The sequence below is a fragment of the Lactuca virosa genome, chromosome 9, assembly GCF_052849685.1.
Source record: "Lactuca virosa cultivar CGN04683 chromosome 9, Lactuca_virosa_CGN04683_v6, whole genome shotgun sequence".
In the NCBI taxonomy this organism is placed as follows: domain Eukaryota; kingdom Viridiplantae; phylum Streptophyta; class Magnoliopsida; order Asterales; family Asteraceae; genus Lactuca; species Lactuca virosa.
In genome coordinates, this window is record NC_136434.1 from 108,371,809 (window position 1) to 108,384,932 (window position 13,124).

The following is a 13,124-nucleotide window of genomic DNA, read 5'->3' on the forward strand; positions in this document are numbered from 1 at the left end:
CATTGGTTTGGCTAAAAAGAGGAGTCATTGATTGTTGAAATGGGTAAAATCAAAAAGATGAATCATACTTCATTCCAAAACAATTCTAGGAGTCATACTCCAAGATTGTAAGTTGAGTGACATAATCCTTAGAAGGTTTATAACACTTTTCAAATATAGAGTAAAATGTTTTCTACTCTTGTACATTTGGAATTATTAAGTTGTGATGTCTTGGGTAAGACAAAGACCAACTAAAACCAATTGTGTGAAGTGTTTATCTTGATAAGAAACCGCACTAACTCTTGAATATTTGTTTGTTAAGGAATGGTTCTTGGCAAGGGAAACATATATGTCAAGAGGTCAGTGGGAGTCTTGAAGATCTTGAAAAGGTTTCAAGAACTAATCAAGAATAAAACCTGTTATTTATCACTAGCACACGACTTGAGGTTTATAACCTATCGTGTTGACACATTCTTATTTCTGTGCTCATTCCAGTTAAAAGTTGACTATGGATATGAGTTCTATGAGTTCTCAATTGTTTGCATGACAAGTTGGAAGACATGGTAGGTCCTTGTACTGCCAAGTGGCAAGAAATTAAGATTGAACAAGTTCAGTCCATACGAGTTTGGATTTGTTACTAACCTTGTCTTGTGATAATGGTTTTAACAAATTTACGTGGATAGGAACACATACACCATAAAATCGAAGTGTCATAAGGTTTCTCTCCAATTCATGAAAATAATGGTGAGGAAACGCTTTCACTAAGAAGATTTTAAGGAGATAGAAATTGTGATTTTTGCATTCTCAAAGTCGTTAGTGGAGCGTGTGTGGTTAACCGACACACTAACATGGACTTGTGAGAATGGCAAAAGGTCTAAACATTATGATTACGGCATCCCTCTTCATAATTGTTTAGACACACATATGAGCTATCTAAGAAAAGGTGTGTGAGTTTGAGAAGCTTAGATAAAGTTTTATCGAAGCATCTCGTATCAGAAATCTGAACTTTGGTAAGAAAGTCAATGAGTATTGATTTCTAGAAGTCCAGCTGATTTCTGGATACATGTCAAAGCTAGTGGGAGCATAAGTGTTATGCTGGTAAAATAATGATTATCATGTTAGTGGGAGTATGATTATTATGTTAAGTATTGCAAGTTAGCAATGTTAATTATATAAAAACAAAAGTTTCAGTTCTTGAAGTTGTAGGGGTTGAAAAAGTTGTTTAGCTATAATTAAGGGAGAGGAAATTATAATTCGTTCCAATTCTAAAAGCTTAGATTGTGAGATTTTAATCAAATTTAGTCATGATTACATTATTTGCGTTCTAAAATTCGATTATGATTACGACATCCCTTTTCATAATCTGAATTATGAGAACATGGCAAATAGAAATATTATAGCAAAAGACTGGTCTAGTATCATGTCTTTATGTGAGACATCATGAATTGTGTCCCATATGCTTCAGATATACGATCGATTACATGTGCTTTAATATTCATCCGTTCTAATTTTTTCAAATGCCTAGGGCATTAAGAGAGAAAAGGACTAGAACTGGGTATGGCTAAAATGATTAAGCAATTGTCGAGGACAATCTGAGGTTTACCAAAGATTGGTTGCTCATGGACAGTTGGAAATATAGTGTAAATTTTGGAAGGTTCATATTGACATATTCTGAAAAGAGGAAACTCGTGTTCAGAAGAGATGGTCAAAATGGGAATATGGAAATGTTTCCATAGGTGGAAGTTATTCTTTAAATTTGGGTAAGATTAGAAAACTTAATGCAAGAAGGATGTTCAAAGGAATGTACTTTGAATTTGAGACTTCGTTTCCATGGAATTGCTCTCCATTGGAATACTTTGTAATGTCTGTTGCCAAGTCTTTGTGACTTTTGTGCATAGTCATTACAAGACGATCAATGCATATAAGTTTAGAATATAACAGATTTCGGTGAATGGCAAAGAATCTTATAGTCGTACATTTGCGGTAAGGATTTGGGATTGTGAAATGAGCATAATTGGAATCATGTTCAATTGGTCTATTTCACAAAGTAAGGATCATAGACAAACATAGTGTGCATACTTGGAGTATGGCATAACTATTGTTTGGACAAACATAGTGTGCTTGCTTGGAGCATGGCATGACTATTGTTTCAGTTCAAGTATTAAGTTGATTATTTGAAACATTATGCAATGAATAATGTGTGATCAATATGGTGATTAAATAAAATGTGTTTTATTTATATTCATAAGTTCTGAGACCATATTGGATTCGATTATTCATGTGTTTCACTTTGCATGTTTTGACTTCCCAAATAACTAGGTTATTCAAACTCTCCACAGTCATCATACTTTGGAAGTAGGTATGAATCAAGACTGTCATGAATTGGGCTTGTAGATGTCTAAAGTGTTTAGAAATAGCAAAAGTTAATGCAACATTCATGAGTGCTCCTGGAATGAGATTCGATTATTGGATTAAACCCACGCTCATTTGAATCACTTCATGGATTTTATCACGAGTCATCATGAGACGATAATATCTTATATTCTTCAAATGGAGACGTGTGAGTTGTAGTTGCACGTCGGTTGCACATTGACATATGTAAACGCAACCAATAACTTGGTTGTTATAAAACATATCGTTTTGTGTAATTTAATGAGTAAGTTCAAGCTAACATTTGGGTCGAATTTTATCCATTCCTTTTACCCTTTGCGGGATAAAAGCGATATTCGTGGGCCCCTCGGTGATTTAGTGATGACAAACGTAAGTGCTCGACCGGACCTGGACTGATTTGAATTTGTTCAATTAGTCGGTCGTCATAAATCGGAAATCGGGAAACAAAAAATGGACAGAGAGAATGATTATAATCCATGTCTCAGTCCATATGATATCTAGAATGGAGGAATATATGATCCCTTATCTAATGGACAAGTCACTGACTAGGTCAGAGTTCGACAGCGGATTTTAAGAGCTTCGATCGCTAGTCGGGTTTTGGAGTCATACTTGCAACAATAGTTTTAGACTTATCCAAGTGTGAGACTGTTGGATTAGATGTCTAAGCTCATAAAGATTATTGGTATGTACTCGACCCGAGAGTAGCATGGTCCATTTGGGTTGCATATCATCAGGACAATTTGTTAGGATGGACTTTTGAGAGAAGGTTATATATGATTTATTAATATATTATAAGTTCTAATATATTAATATGAAATCATATGTTTTAATTAGTACTGATCAAGAATTAATTTGGAATTAATTTAGTGATCAAAAGAGACTAATTAAATCTATGGGGACCAATTATAGTAATTAGTTATATTTATATGTGTTGGGCTTATGGTCCATGTTGGACCAAGTTTATGTATGGATACATAAAGAGTTGGGCCACATGAACCATGGATCATAAAACCCATGGGTATGGATTTTGGTTATACCCATGTCTCTTGAAATACGACACATATAAATACATGTATCATGACCTAAAACCGCCACCCCCTTATGTATGTGCATGTTCTTGGTGTTCATGAAGGTTTTAGGGTGGATGGACTTTCTCTCTCAAGTCCTACCTTTGTCCATGATGTGTTGTGACTTCATTTGAGGCTTCCACACTATTGGGGCTAAGCTCTTAAGGCCAAATACATCAAGACTTCAAGCTACATAAAAGGTATGTTACCCGAACTAGTATCTGATATGGATTATGTCAAATGCATGCTAGTTATATGTTTAATGCCTTGGAAACCATTTGCATGTATAATTAGTGAAAACATAGATCCAAGGTATTTAGGGTTGTATGTGCACCATAGGATTTTGTAGTACACAAAACCCATCAGTTTTCTTATGACATGTTTTGATTATTGAGATATTGGTTTTTGATTATGATATGGGATGACACTATTGATGTTTTCAGACTACCGGTTTTTATAACTACATAATTAAAAATGAAATTTTTGATCATGAATTTTGGGATGTTAAAATATCATTAAAAAGAGTCAAACTAATAAGATGATGTTTGAAAGAATGGAGAGACCGACTTTAGATTCAAAAAGGTCTATAGAAACTACACCAACTCCATCTTTGTCTGTGCAGCCCAGGATCCTGAACTTCGAAACCGATGCATCTTCAGAATGCTAAGCCAAAGACTTCATATCAAGACAGGAACCTATCTTCACATATGATTTGACTCCTAGCACAGAAGGTCATGTCTCCCAAGATGTTGGAAGTGTTGGATTAGGTGTCTAAGTTCATAACTATTTCTGGGTTGTACTTGACCCGATTACCATGGTCCATTTGGGTTGCATGGCATCATGCATTTGGATAGACTAAAATGAGAGAAATAACACTTACGGTTTATTAATATATTATAAGTTCTAATATATTAATAATATTATTTAATTAGTATTGATCAAGAATTAATCTAGTATTAATTAAGTGATCAAAAGATGACTAATTAAATATATGGCTTGATTGTGTAAATCGTCCATACTTGTATAGTGGGCTAAATGCTCCATGGATTATCAAGTTGGGCTTAGGTCCATAGGATGCTCCATGGATGCTCCATGGGAGTTACAAACCCATGGGTCATGGAAATGAAGAGTCATGTCACATTAGGGTTTACATGGTGTAACCCTAATTGTAACACACTATATAAGGATCATCATGTTCACCAAAATTGGCCACTTAAGCAAGAGTGAGAGGGCATAGCCGATTTCTAAGTGTTCTACATTTCTCTCAAGTCATTCCAATAGCATTTGGTTTTGTGTGAGACATTTGAGGCATCACACTTTGGGTGCTAGGCTCAAAAGGTTTTCAAGGAATCAAATCAACTACAAGGTATGTAACTCTAGCTATCTTTTATGGTTAAAAGTTCCCCATGTATGATAGATAGGATTAAGAACCTTGGAAATCATATTTTGCATGTATCTTAGTCAAACATAGATCCAAGGTTTCTAGGGTTGCATGTACACCTTAGGAGTGTTAGAATGCTCAAAACCCATCAGTGGTATCAGAGCCGAGTCTTGTTTGTTTGGTTTTTGTGCAAAATAGTGAATAAAATCGAAATTATATGCTGTCTGACAAGGGGACTCGCCGAGTCCATGGGGGGAATCGACGAGTCCAAGGCAAAATTCATCCTACTCGTCGAGTAGGTTCGTGCACTCGACGAGTAGGAGGCTTTGACAGCAAATTTTCGACTTTTGCTGCTGGAAATGGACTAGAAACATTACCCTAAACTGTTTTGGTGTAATAAAAATTGTTTTAGATGGTGTAATCGTTGTTCTAATCCATTTACAATGGCTAATATCAAAATTTCTATGTTTATATGTGTATTGATATGTTCTTGAAGTTTTGATATGCATGTTCATGTTCTTATGAGTTTAGAAGATCATAGGAATTATTTGTAACTTACTTGTTGATTTAATTAATGATCATTATGTGTTTTAATGGAATCCATAATTTGTCCTCAAGTTATGGATTACCAAAAGTTTTTCTTTTAAAGTCCATTATTAAACACATAGGTTACATAAAATGAAGAGTCACTCATTTTAATGAACCACTTAAACTCATAAGTTATGAATTGAAGAGTTTTGTAAAGTTACAAAACTTGCCCTCAAGTTTTGGAACATGTAAAGTCATCTTAATAAACTTTAGTTCCAACCCCTAGAATTTTAAAAGTTAAAATTCAACCCTTATACTTTATAATATTATAAGTTTAATAATAATTATATATGTATAAGATTAAGTCGTTTTACCATTAGTAGGCCTCATTCACGAAGCCGGTCTATAAGGGGGTATAAGGTTGCTGCCTATAAAATGGCAGCTTAATGGGTGTCCACTCTCACCCACCGCTTCCTTGATCGGTGGAGGGTCATTAGCCGAACGGGTAAGACAAGGACTTTAAACCTTCATTAAAAGTATTAATGATGAATATAAAGTAACTAAATGTTTTATAAATTCCCAATCTTAGTTACTTTAGGAAAAATGTGAATAAGGTGCTAACCCATGAAATTACACTTTGCACTTTGCTTAAGTCGGTTAGTGGAGCGCGTGTGGTTAACCAGCACACTAACATGGACTTAACAAGGTAGGTAAATGGTGACTTAAGGTTTTTCATAGGTCGGTGGAGTGCGTGTGGTTAACCGGCACATCGATTGAGTGAAAAACTTTAAGGGTACCAAGTAATTTGCATGGTTACTTCACACCTTGTTTTGTGATCCTCGGCATCCCAGTCACAAAACCTGAAGGGCACACACGAGATTGAAACATGCCATTGAAGAGTTCAATGAATCTCAAAAGAATCTAGGAGTTTCTAAGACCAATTAAAACCTAATAATTTAATATTTCGTTTCTCATGGTGGAAATTGGTGAATCGTCATTCGCCTACCTTCAAATATTCTATAGCTTGGACTATGGCATCCCTCTTCCAAGTTATAAAATATTGTGTTGGGTCCTAGCCTTAATATTTCATATTGGGTGTTATATTAAGGACTTAAAAATCAACTAACTTAAATATCTCCCATTGCAGTTGTCTGGTTTAGACAACTATGATCTTCCCAAATCTCATGGAAATCATACTTCTCTACCTCCACCTCCTCCATTTATTCTCCCTGACCCACAAGCCCGAAGACTTGAAAGGTTCAAGGTCACTCAAGCTCTACTAGAAATGAAACATAAAGATGGAAGACATGTGTGCACTCATGTCTTAAGCATGAAGTCACACATTGACAGGTTGAGAATGTTAGGTGCTGTTATTTCAAGGAAGTTTGCTATTGACTGGGTTCTTCAGTCACTTCCTGAGTCATATAGTGAGTTTATTAAAGATTACTATATGACAGATCACGACATGACCCTAATAGATCTTTCTTATTTGCTTGTTGCTACTAAATTAGCAATGATTTGGCGCAATAGTCAAGCAAATATGGATGGAAGGTCTAATTCTCAAACTTTCATGGACATGGACAATGGTAACATTGGAAGTCCAGAAAAGCTTTCTCTTCCCAATTGAAAGGGATCAGCCTTGGTCAACCCGGTTGACCGGAAGGTAAAGAGAAAGTCTAAGTCTGGAATAGCCTTTTGTACCATTCCCGAAGAGTCTATATGTTTTCATTGTGAAGTAAAAGGGCATTGGAAGCGAAGCTGCCCTAGCTACCTGAAGGATCTGAAAGGAAGAAGAATCAAAAAGTTTGACTCTGATTCAGGTAAGTCCACTATCTAACTCTGCTAAGTTCCTAATTGCTGATTATTAATACATGATGTGACTAAGTTACATTTTGATGTTTGGAAGGATCAAGCAAAAGGAAGGAAACTTATAGAAAGAGTATGATGAATCTAATCGTGAATATGGATTTCTATCGCATGGTTGAAGATCGGATTCTTGAGCTACTATTTAGGAGTTATGATAGATTGCTAGAAAATATGTAATAGCATAGTTTTCATTTAAAGTTGCATTGTAAGGAAAAAGTTTTTCCGCATTTATAAATAAATAAAATTTTGTTTTATTTTATTATATCCCCTTGCAGTGGCATTTTATGGAAAATTGATGTTTATATGGTTCTAGCAATAATGGAAATGTAATTTGATTCTATCATTTGTGGTAGTGTCTAAATTTATCAAATAAGGAATATTCTCATCAACCAAGTTTCATTTGGATCGAAACTTGGAATCATGCAAGTTGTATAGTATGATGAATGAGAACTTTCAGCTTTGGAAAATTTAGACTAATTCCTTGTTCACATGTATATGTGAGTCAAGTGAAGGACTAAGGGATCGAGTTCACATTCTTGTACACTAGTCAAGTCCACCACAAAAAGATTAAGACTATTCGTCATGATTTACAAAGGTTTAGTCAATATGGTTATACTTCCAAGTTAAGTGTAATTCTGAAACATTGGAAAAGCTTCGATGTATGTCAGAACGAATGAGAAGAATCAAATTAGGCAGAAAGATAAAAGTTTCTCAAATCTGAAAAGATGGGAGAGTACTTTAGTATCATGTTTTGAGATCATCATAATGACTAAGAAACCATATCACAATCTGTCCTCTAAGGACATCTTAGTGCTTTCCCATGGCTAAGAAGAGGAATCAAGAATTGCTGAAATGGTTGAATCAAGAAGATGAGTCATACTTCGTTCCAAAACAAGTCTTAGAGTCATACTCCAAGACTATAAGTTGACTGACATATCTTAAAGAAAAGTTTATACACTTGTCAACTATAAGAGTAAAAGTGTCCTACTCTTGTACATTTGGAATTGGTAAGTTGTGATGTTTTGGATAAAACAAAGACCAACTAAGGCCAAATGTGTGAAGTGTTTGTCTTGATAAAGAATCTGCACTATATCTTGAATATTTGGCAAGTGAGTCTTATATGTGTAGAGGAAAGTGGAAGTTTTAAAGATCTTGAAAAAGCTTCTAGATCTGATCAAGAAGAAAAACCTATAGTTTATCACTAGCACACGACTCGAGGTTTATAACCTATCGTGTTGACATATTATTTTTTCCTGTGCCCATTCCAGTTGAAGTTGGTTTTGCATATGAGTTCTGAAAGTTCTCAATTGGTTGCATAACAACTTGGAAGCTATGGCAGGCCCTTCAGCTGCCAGGTGGCAAGAAGTTAAGACTGCATAAGTTCAATCCATAAGAGTTTGGATTTGTCACTAACCTTGTCTTGTGATTATGGTTTTGACAAATTCACATGGATAGAAACACATACACCAGAAAATCTAAGTGCCATAAGGTTTCTCTCCGATTCATGAAAATGATGGTGAGGAAACACTTTCACTAAGTAGATTTTAAGTAGATAACAATTGTGATATTTGCATTCTCAAAGTCGTTAATGGAGCGTGTGTGGTTAACCGACACACTAACATGGACTTGTGAGAAATGGAAAAGGTCTAAACAATTGAGACTATGATTACGGCATCTCTTTTCATAGTTCTGAAATTGTTTAGACACACATGGTTGCTATCTAAGGAAAGGTGTATGATTTTGATAAAGTTTTATCAAAGCATCTCGTATCAGAAATCTGAACTTTGGTAAGGAGGTCAATAGAGTATTGATTTCTAGAAGTCCAACTGATTTCTGAGTACATGTCAAAGCTAGTGGGAGCATAAGTTTTATGCTAATAATCATCATGCAAGTGGGAGCATAATAATTATGATAAGTATTGCAAGTTAGCAACGTTAATTATAGAAAAAAAAAAGGTTTTAATTGGGAAAAAGTTGTTTTGCTATAATTAAGGGGGAGGAAACTATACTTCATTTCAATTCTAAAAGCTTGGATTGAGGTTTTAATCATATTTAGTCAAGGATATATATATATATATATATATATATATATATATATATATATATATATATATATATATATATATATGAATTTCATGTTGGAATAGCTCAATATAAGGAAATTCTATATATGGGTCCGTTATTTGCGTTCTAAAATTCAATTATGATTACGGCATCCCTTTTCATAATCTGAATTATGAGAACTTGGCAAATAGAAATAGAAATATTATAGCAAAAGACTGGTCTAGTATCATGTCTTAATGAATCGTGTCCCATATGCTTCGGATATAGGATCGACTGCATGTGCTATAATATTCATTTGTTCTAAACTTTTCCAAAAATGCCTAGAGCATTAAGAGGGAAAAGTAGTTAAACAGGATATGACTAATTTGATTAATCAATTGTCGAGGACAATCTAAGGTTTACCAAAGATTGGTTGCTCAGGGACAGTTGCAAGTATAGTGTTAATTTTGGAAGGACCATATTGACATATTCTGAAAAAGAGGCAACTCTTGTTCAGGAGTAATAGTCAAAAGGGGAATATGGAAATGTTCCCATGGGAGGAAGTTATTCATTAAATTTGTGTAAGATTAGGAAACTTAATGCAAGAAGAATGTTCAAAGCAATGAACTTTGAATATAAGACTTCGGTCCCATGGAGTTGATCTCCATTGGAATACTCTGTAATGTCTGTTAACAAGTCTTTGAGACTTTGTGCATAATCATTACAAGAGGTCCAATGCATATAAGTTTAAAATTGTAACAGTCGTGTTTCTAGCCTAGGCATTAATATTAAGGTGATAGTCTAGGTTAACCTTTGTAACTCATTTTGAAGAAATGAAAAAGGAATTATGTGAATTCTATGTGTTTTATGTGTTTTATGCTTAATTACTAGGAGTTAATTAATTAAGAATAAAAATGAGCGTCAAAATTAAATTTTAGATAAAGCCGATATCTATTAAGAAAGTTGTAGTGGTCGTGACAAGGATTACGGATATATAAAGAATACCGAAATCCGAGTTATAACGAAGAAGTTATGACCAGTCGAAGTTTCGCGACAAAACCGGCACGGGGCCGAATGTCGTAAAAAGTGAGTTTTTGATAAACTACTTTTTAGCCTTAGTGATCTAAATCAAACTCGTAGTGTTCGTTAAACCGAGAGTAGGTATAAAAAGAACGCCCAAATCTGACTTCGTATGAGGAAGTTATGATTTTTCGAAGTTTCAGCTTAGCAGTAGACAGCTAAAAACTCGAATTTTAGATCGAGTGATTTTTAGCCGACACAACCTAAACGAGAATAGAAGGTCTCGTCATTAGTAGCACAACGGTAAAAAGTATGACGAAAACGAACGTCGGATGAAGAAGTTATGAATTTTTAACGGATTTCCTGTCCCGGTCTGTTAAAAATAATAATATAAAAATTAAATTCAAAATTAGCCGACGAACTCTAAACGGAAGTTGTATAGCGTAATTTTACCTACGCGTGCATATAAAGAACGTCAAAAACAGAGCTCGTATGCGAAAGTTATGGATTTTAGAAGTTTTTGCACAAAAACCGAGAAAATTCGCATAGTCACGATTTGCCACGTCACCCTCGCTTAGAAGGTGCCCCGTGTCCGAAATTGGTGAGTCAGGCGAGCCACGTGTCCGAGCTGCTGAGTCATCCGAGCACCTGGCCTGATCCGAAGTGGTCCAATAGCGGTGCGACACGTACTCTCTTCCCTCGTGTCCGAAACCTCGCAAGAATGCCACGGATCCCCCTACTTCGGACTAGACCTCGGTCCAATCAGGAGAAGAAAGCGAGGCCTTAGCACGTGCAGCCACCTGCGGACCCCACAACCAGAACCGACTTCGGACCCCTATAAATAGAAGGGTCCTGCGAGCCTTCTCGGGTACTTTTGGGATTTCACCATTTTTCACCCCTTTCTTCATATTTTCTTCATCTTAACATTCCCCGAAGCCCCGATATCGATTATAAACCCCGGAATACGCCACGAAGTGCCCGTGAAGCCCGGAAAATTTATCTTTTCAGTTTCGAAGCCCGACTTTTGCAGAACCCGGTTTCTCAATAAAACTCTCGGTTTTATTAGAAACGATCGTTTTAGGAAACGAATTGCTGCCCGATTTTCATCAAAACATGTGAGTGTGTAGTTACTTTCAATTTACACATAGATATGAAGTATTTACCTTAAAATACATGTTATGTGTAAATATGTTAATTGTTTATTTGAGGTGACTGTTGAATTGATGTTTTATACAAGTTTTAAACTGTATATGTATTTTCTCTACAAATATGTTGGGTAGAACATCGGTAGACAAAATAGTCGGTGTGTGTTAAAATGATGAGAGGCCTCGGTGTCGGTGTCAGTGTCGGTGTCGGTGTCGCTGTCGGTGTTGTTGTAGTCGTCTAGAGGAGTATAGATGACGATCACGGACCTTTCTAGACAGTCCAGTGGTACACTAGCAAGTTCGCAACTTGTAGGTGTTGATGAACTAAATGTCCATTGGTGTACTCCAATCCCCCTCATGGTTGCCTTTAGGACATGTATGGCTGAGGAGTCCCCTTAGCAGTAGTGTCCAACCCGATGATATTTCTTAGGCTAAGTCCCTTGTGTTAGGTGTTTAGGGACGTAAAGTGAGGACAACGGGAATGGGTAATCAGGGTTATTGTTGATTGGTGAACTTAATAAGTTATTATTATTGTGGGTTGAAAACCCTATATGCTCACCAGGCTCCCAAGCCTGACCCACTCAGTTTTTTTATGATTACAAGTAGTGGACCCCGAGCATAGTCGGAGGACGATGAGAGATTTTTTATTATAGGCCAGTAGTTGTAAACAACTGTTGAAAGACTTATAATGTCTTGTTTATGCTTTTGATCTGTATCGGAACATGACATCCCGAGGTTTTGATATATATGGAAAATATATACCTTCTTAAAGAAGTGTTTTGATAAACATTATCATGTTTTATATTGGGGACCTATTCCGCAATATCTTTTGAAAAGATTTCTCTGATTTTATTTTAAAAAGCATAAATTAAATCGGTCTTTTCTGGCCAAGAAATTATTGGATGTCACAGTTGGTATCAGAGCATTAGTTTAACCGAACTAAGAAATATCCTATGATTTCTAGACTTAAACTTAGAATGCTAAGTGATGATTGTGAGGTGAGTGTCTACCATATTTTAGACATGAGCACTAGTTTATTTTAGGAAAGGTGCCTAAAATGCCTTTATGTGCTAAATGCTATATGTTGCCATATATGCCATTATTTGTTCGGATCTATGGTCTGTTGCCTACCGGATCTGGAAACCTTATTTGTGTAGGATTCTAAGCGTATGATTACGAGATTAGAACTAACATGTAAACGTTTCGGAGTGATAAGGGAATTGACATGTCTAACAAGGATAAAGACCTAAATTCGCCTTATTCGGTATATAGATTGTAATGGCAAAAACTAGAAGTGGAGTGGGAAATGCAAACAGAAACCAACAACCTCAACCCCAAGTGGTGGAACAGGTGCCTATAGTAGGAGCTGCACCAGAACCCATCACTATGGCTGGAGTACGAACTATGATTCAGACCATGTTGGCTGATCAGAGGGAGGAGTTGAGGCAAATGTTGCTGAACAACAGGGATGAACCTTCAGTTCCTGTTGAACAACGTGAACTAAATGACTATCGATCTGAAGAAGGGAACAACAGCAGATCGGTTGGTCATAGTGAAGCGCTTGTGGTTGGGAGGAATAACCATGAGGGTAGAGTGGAGAGAAATGGGTGCAAGTATAAGGACTTTATGACTTGCAAGCCATCGACCTTCACTAGAAAAAGAAGATCCTGTCGGAGTAATGGACTGGATCTCGGAAATGGAGTTG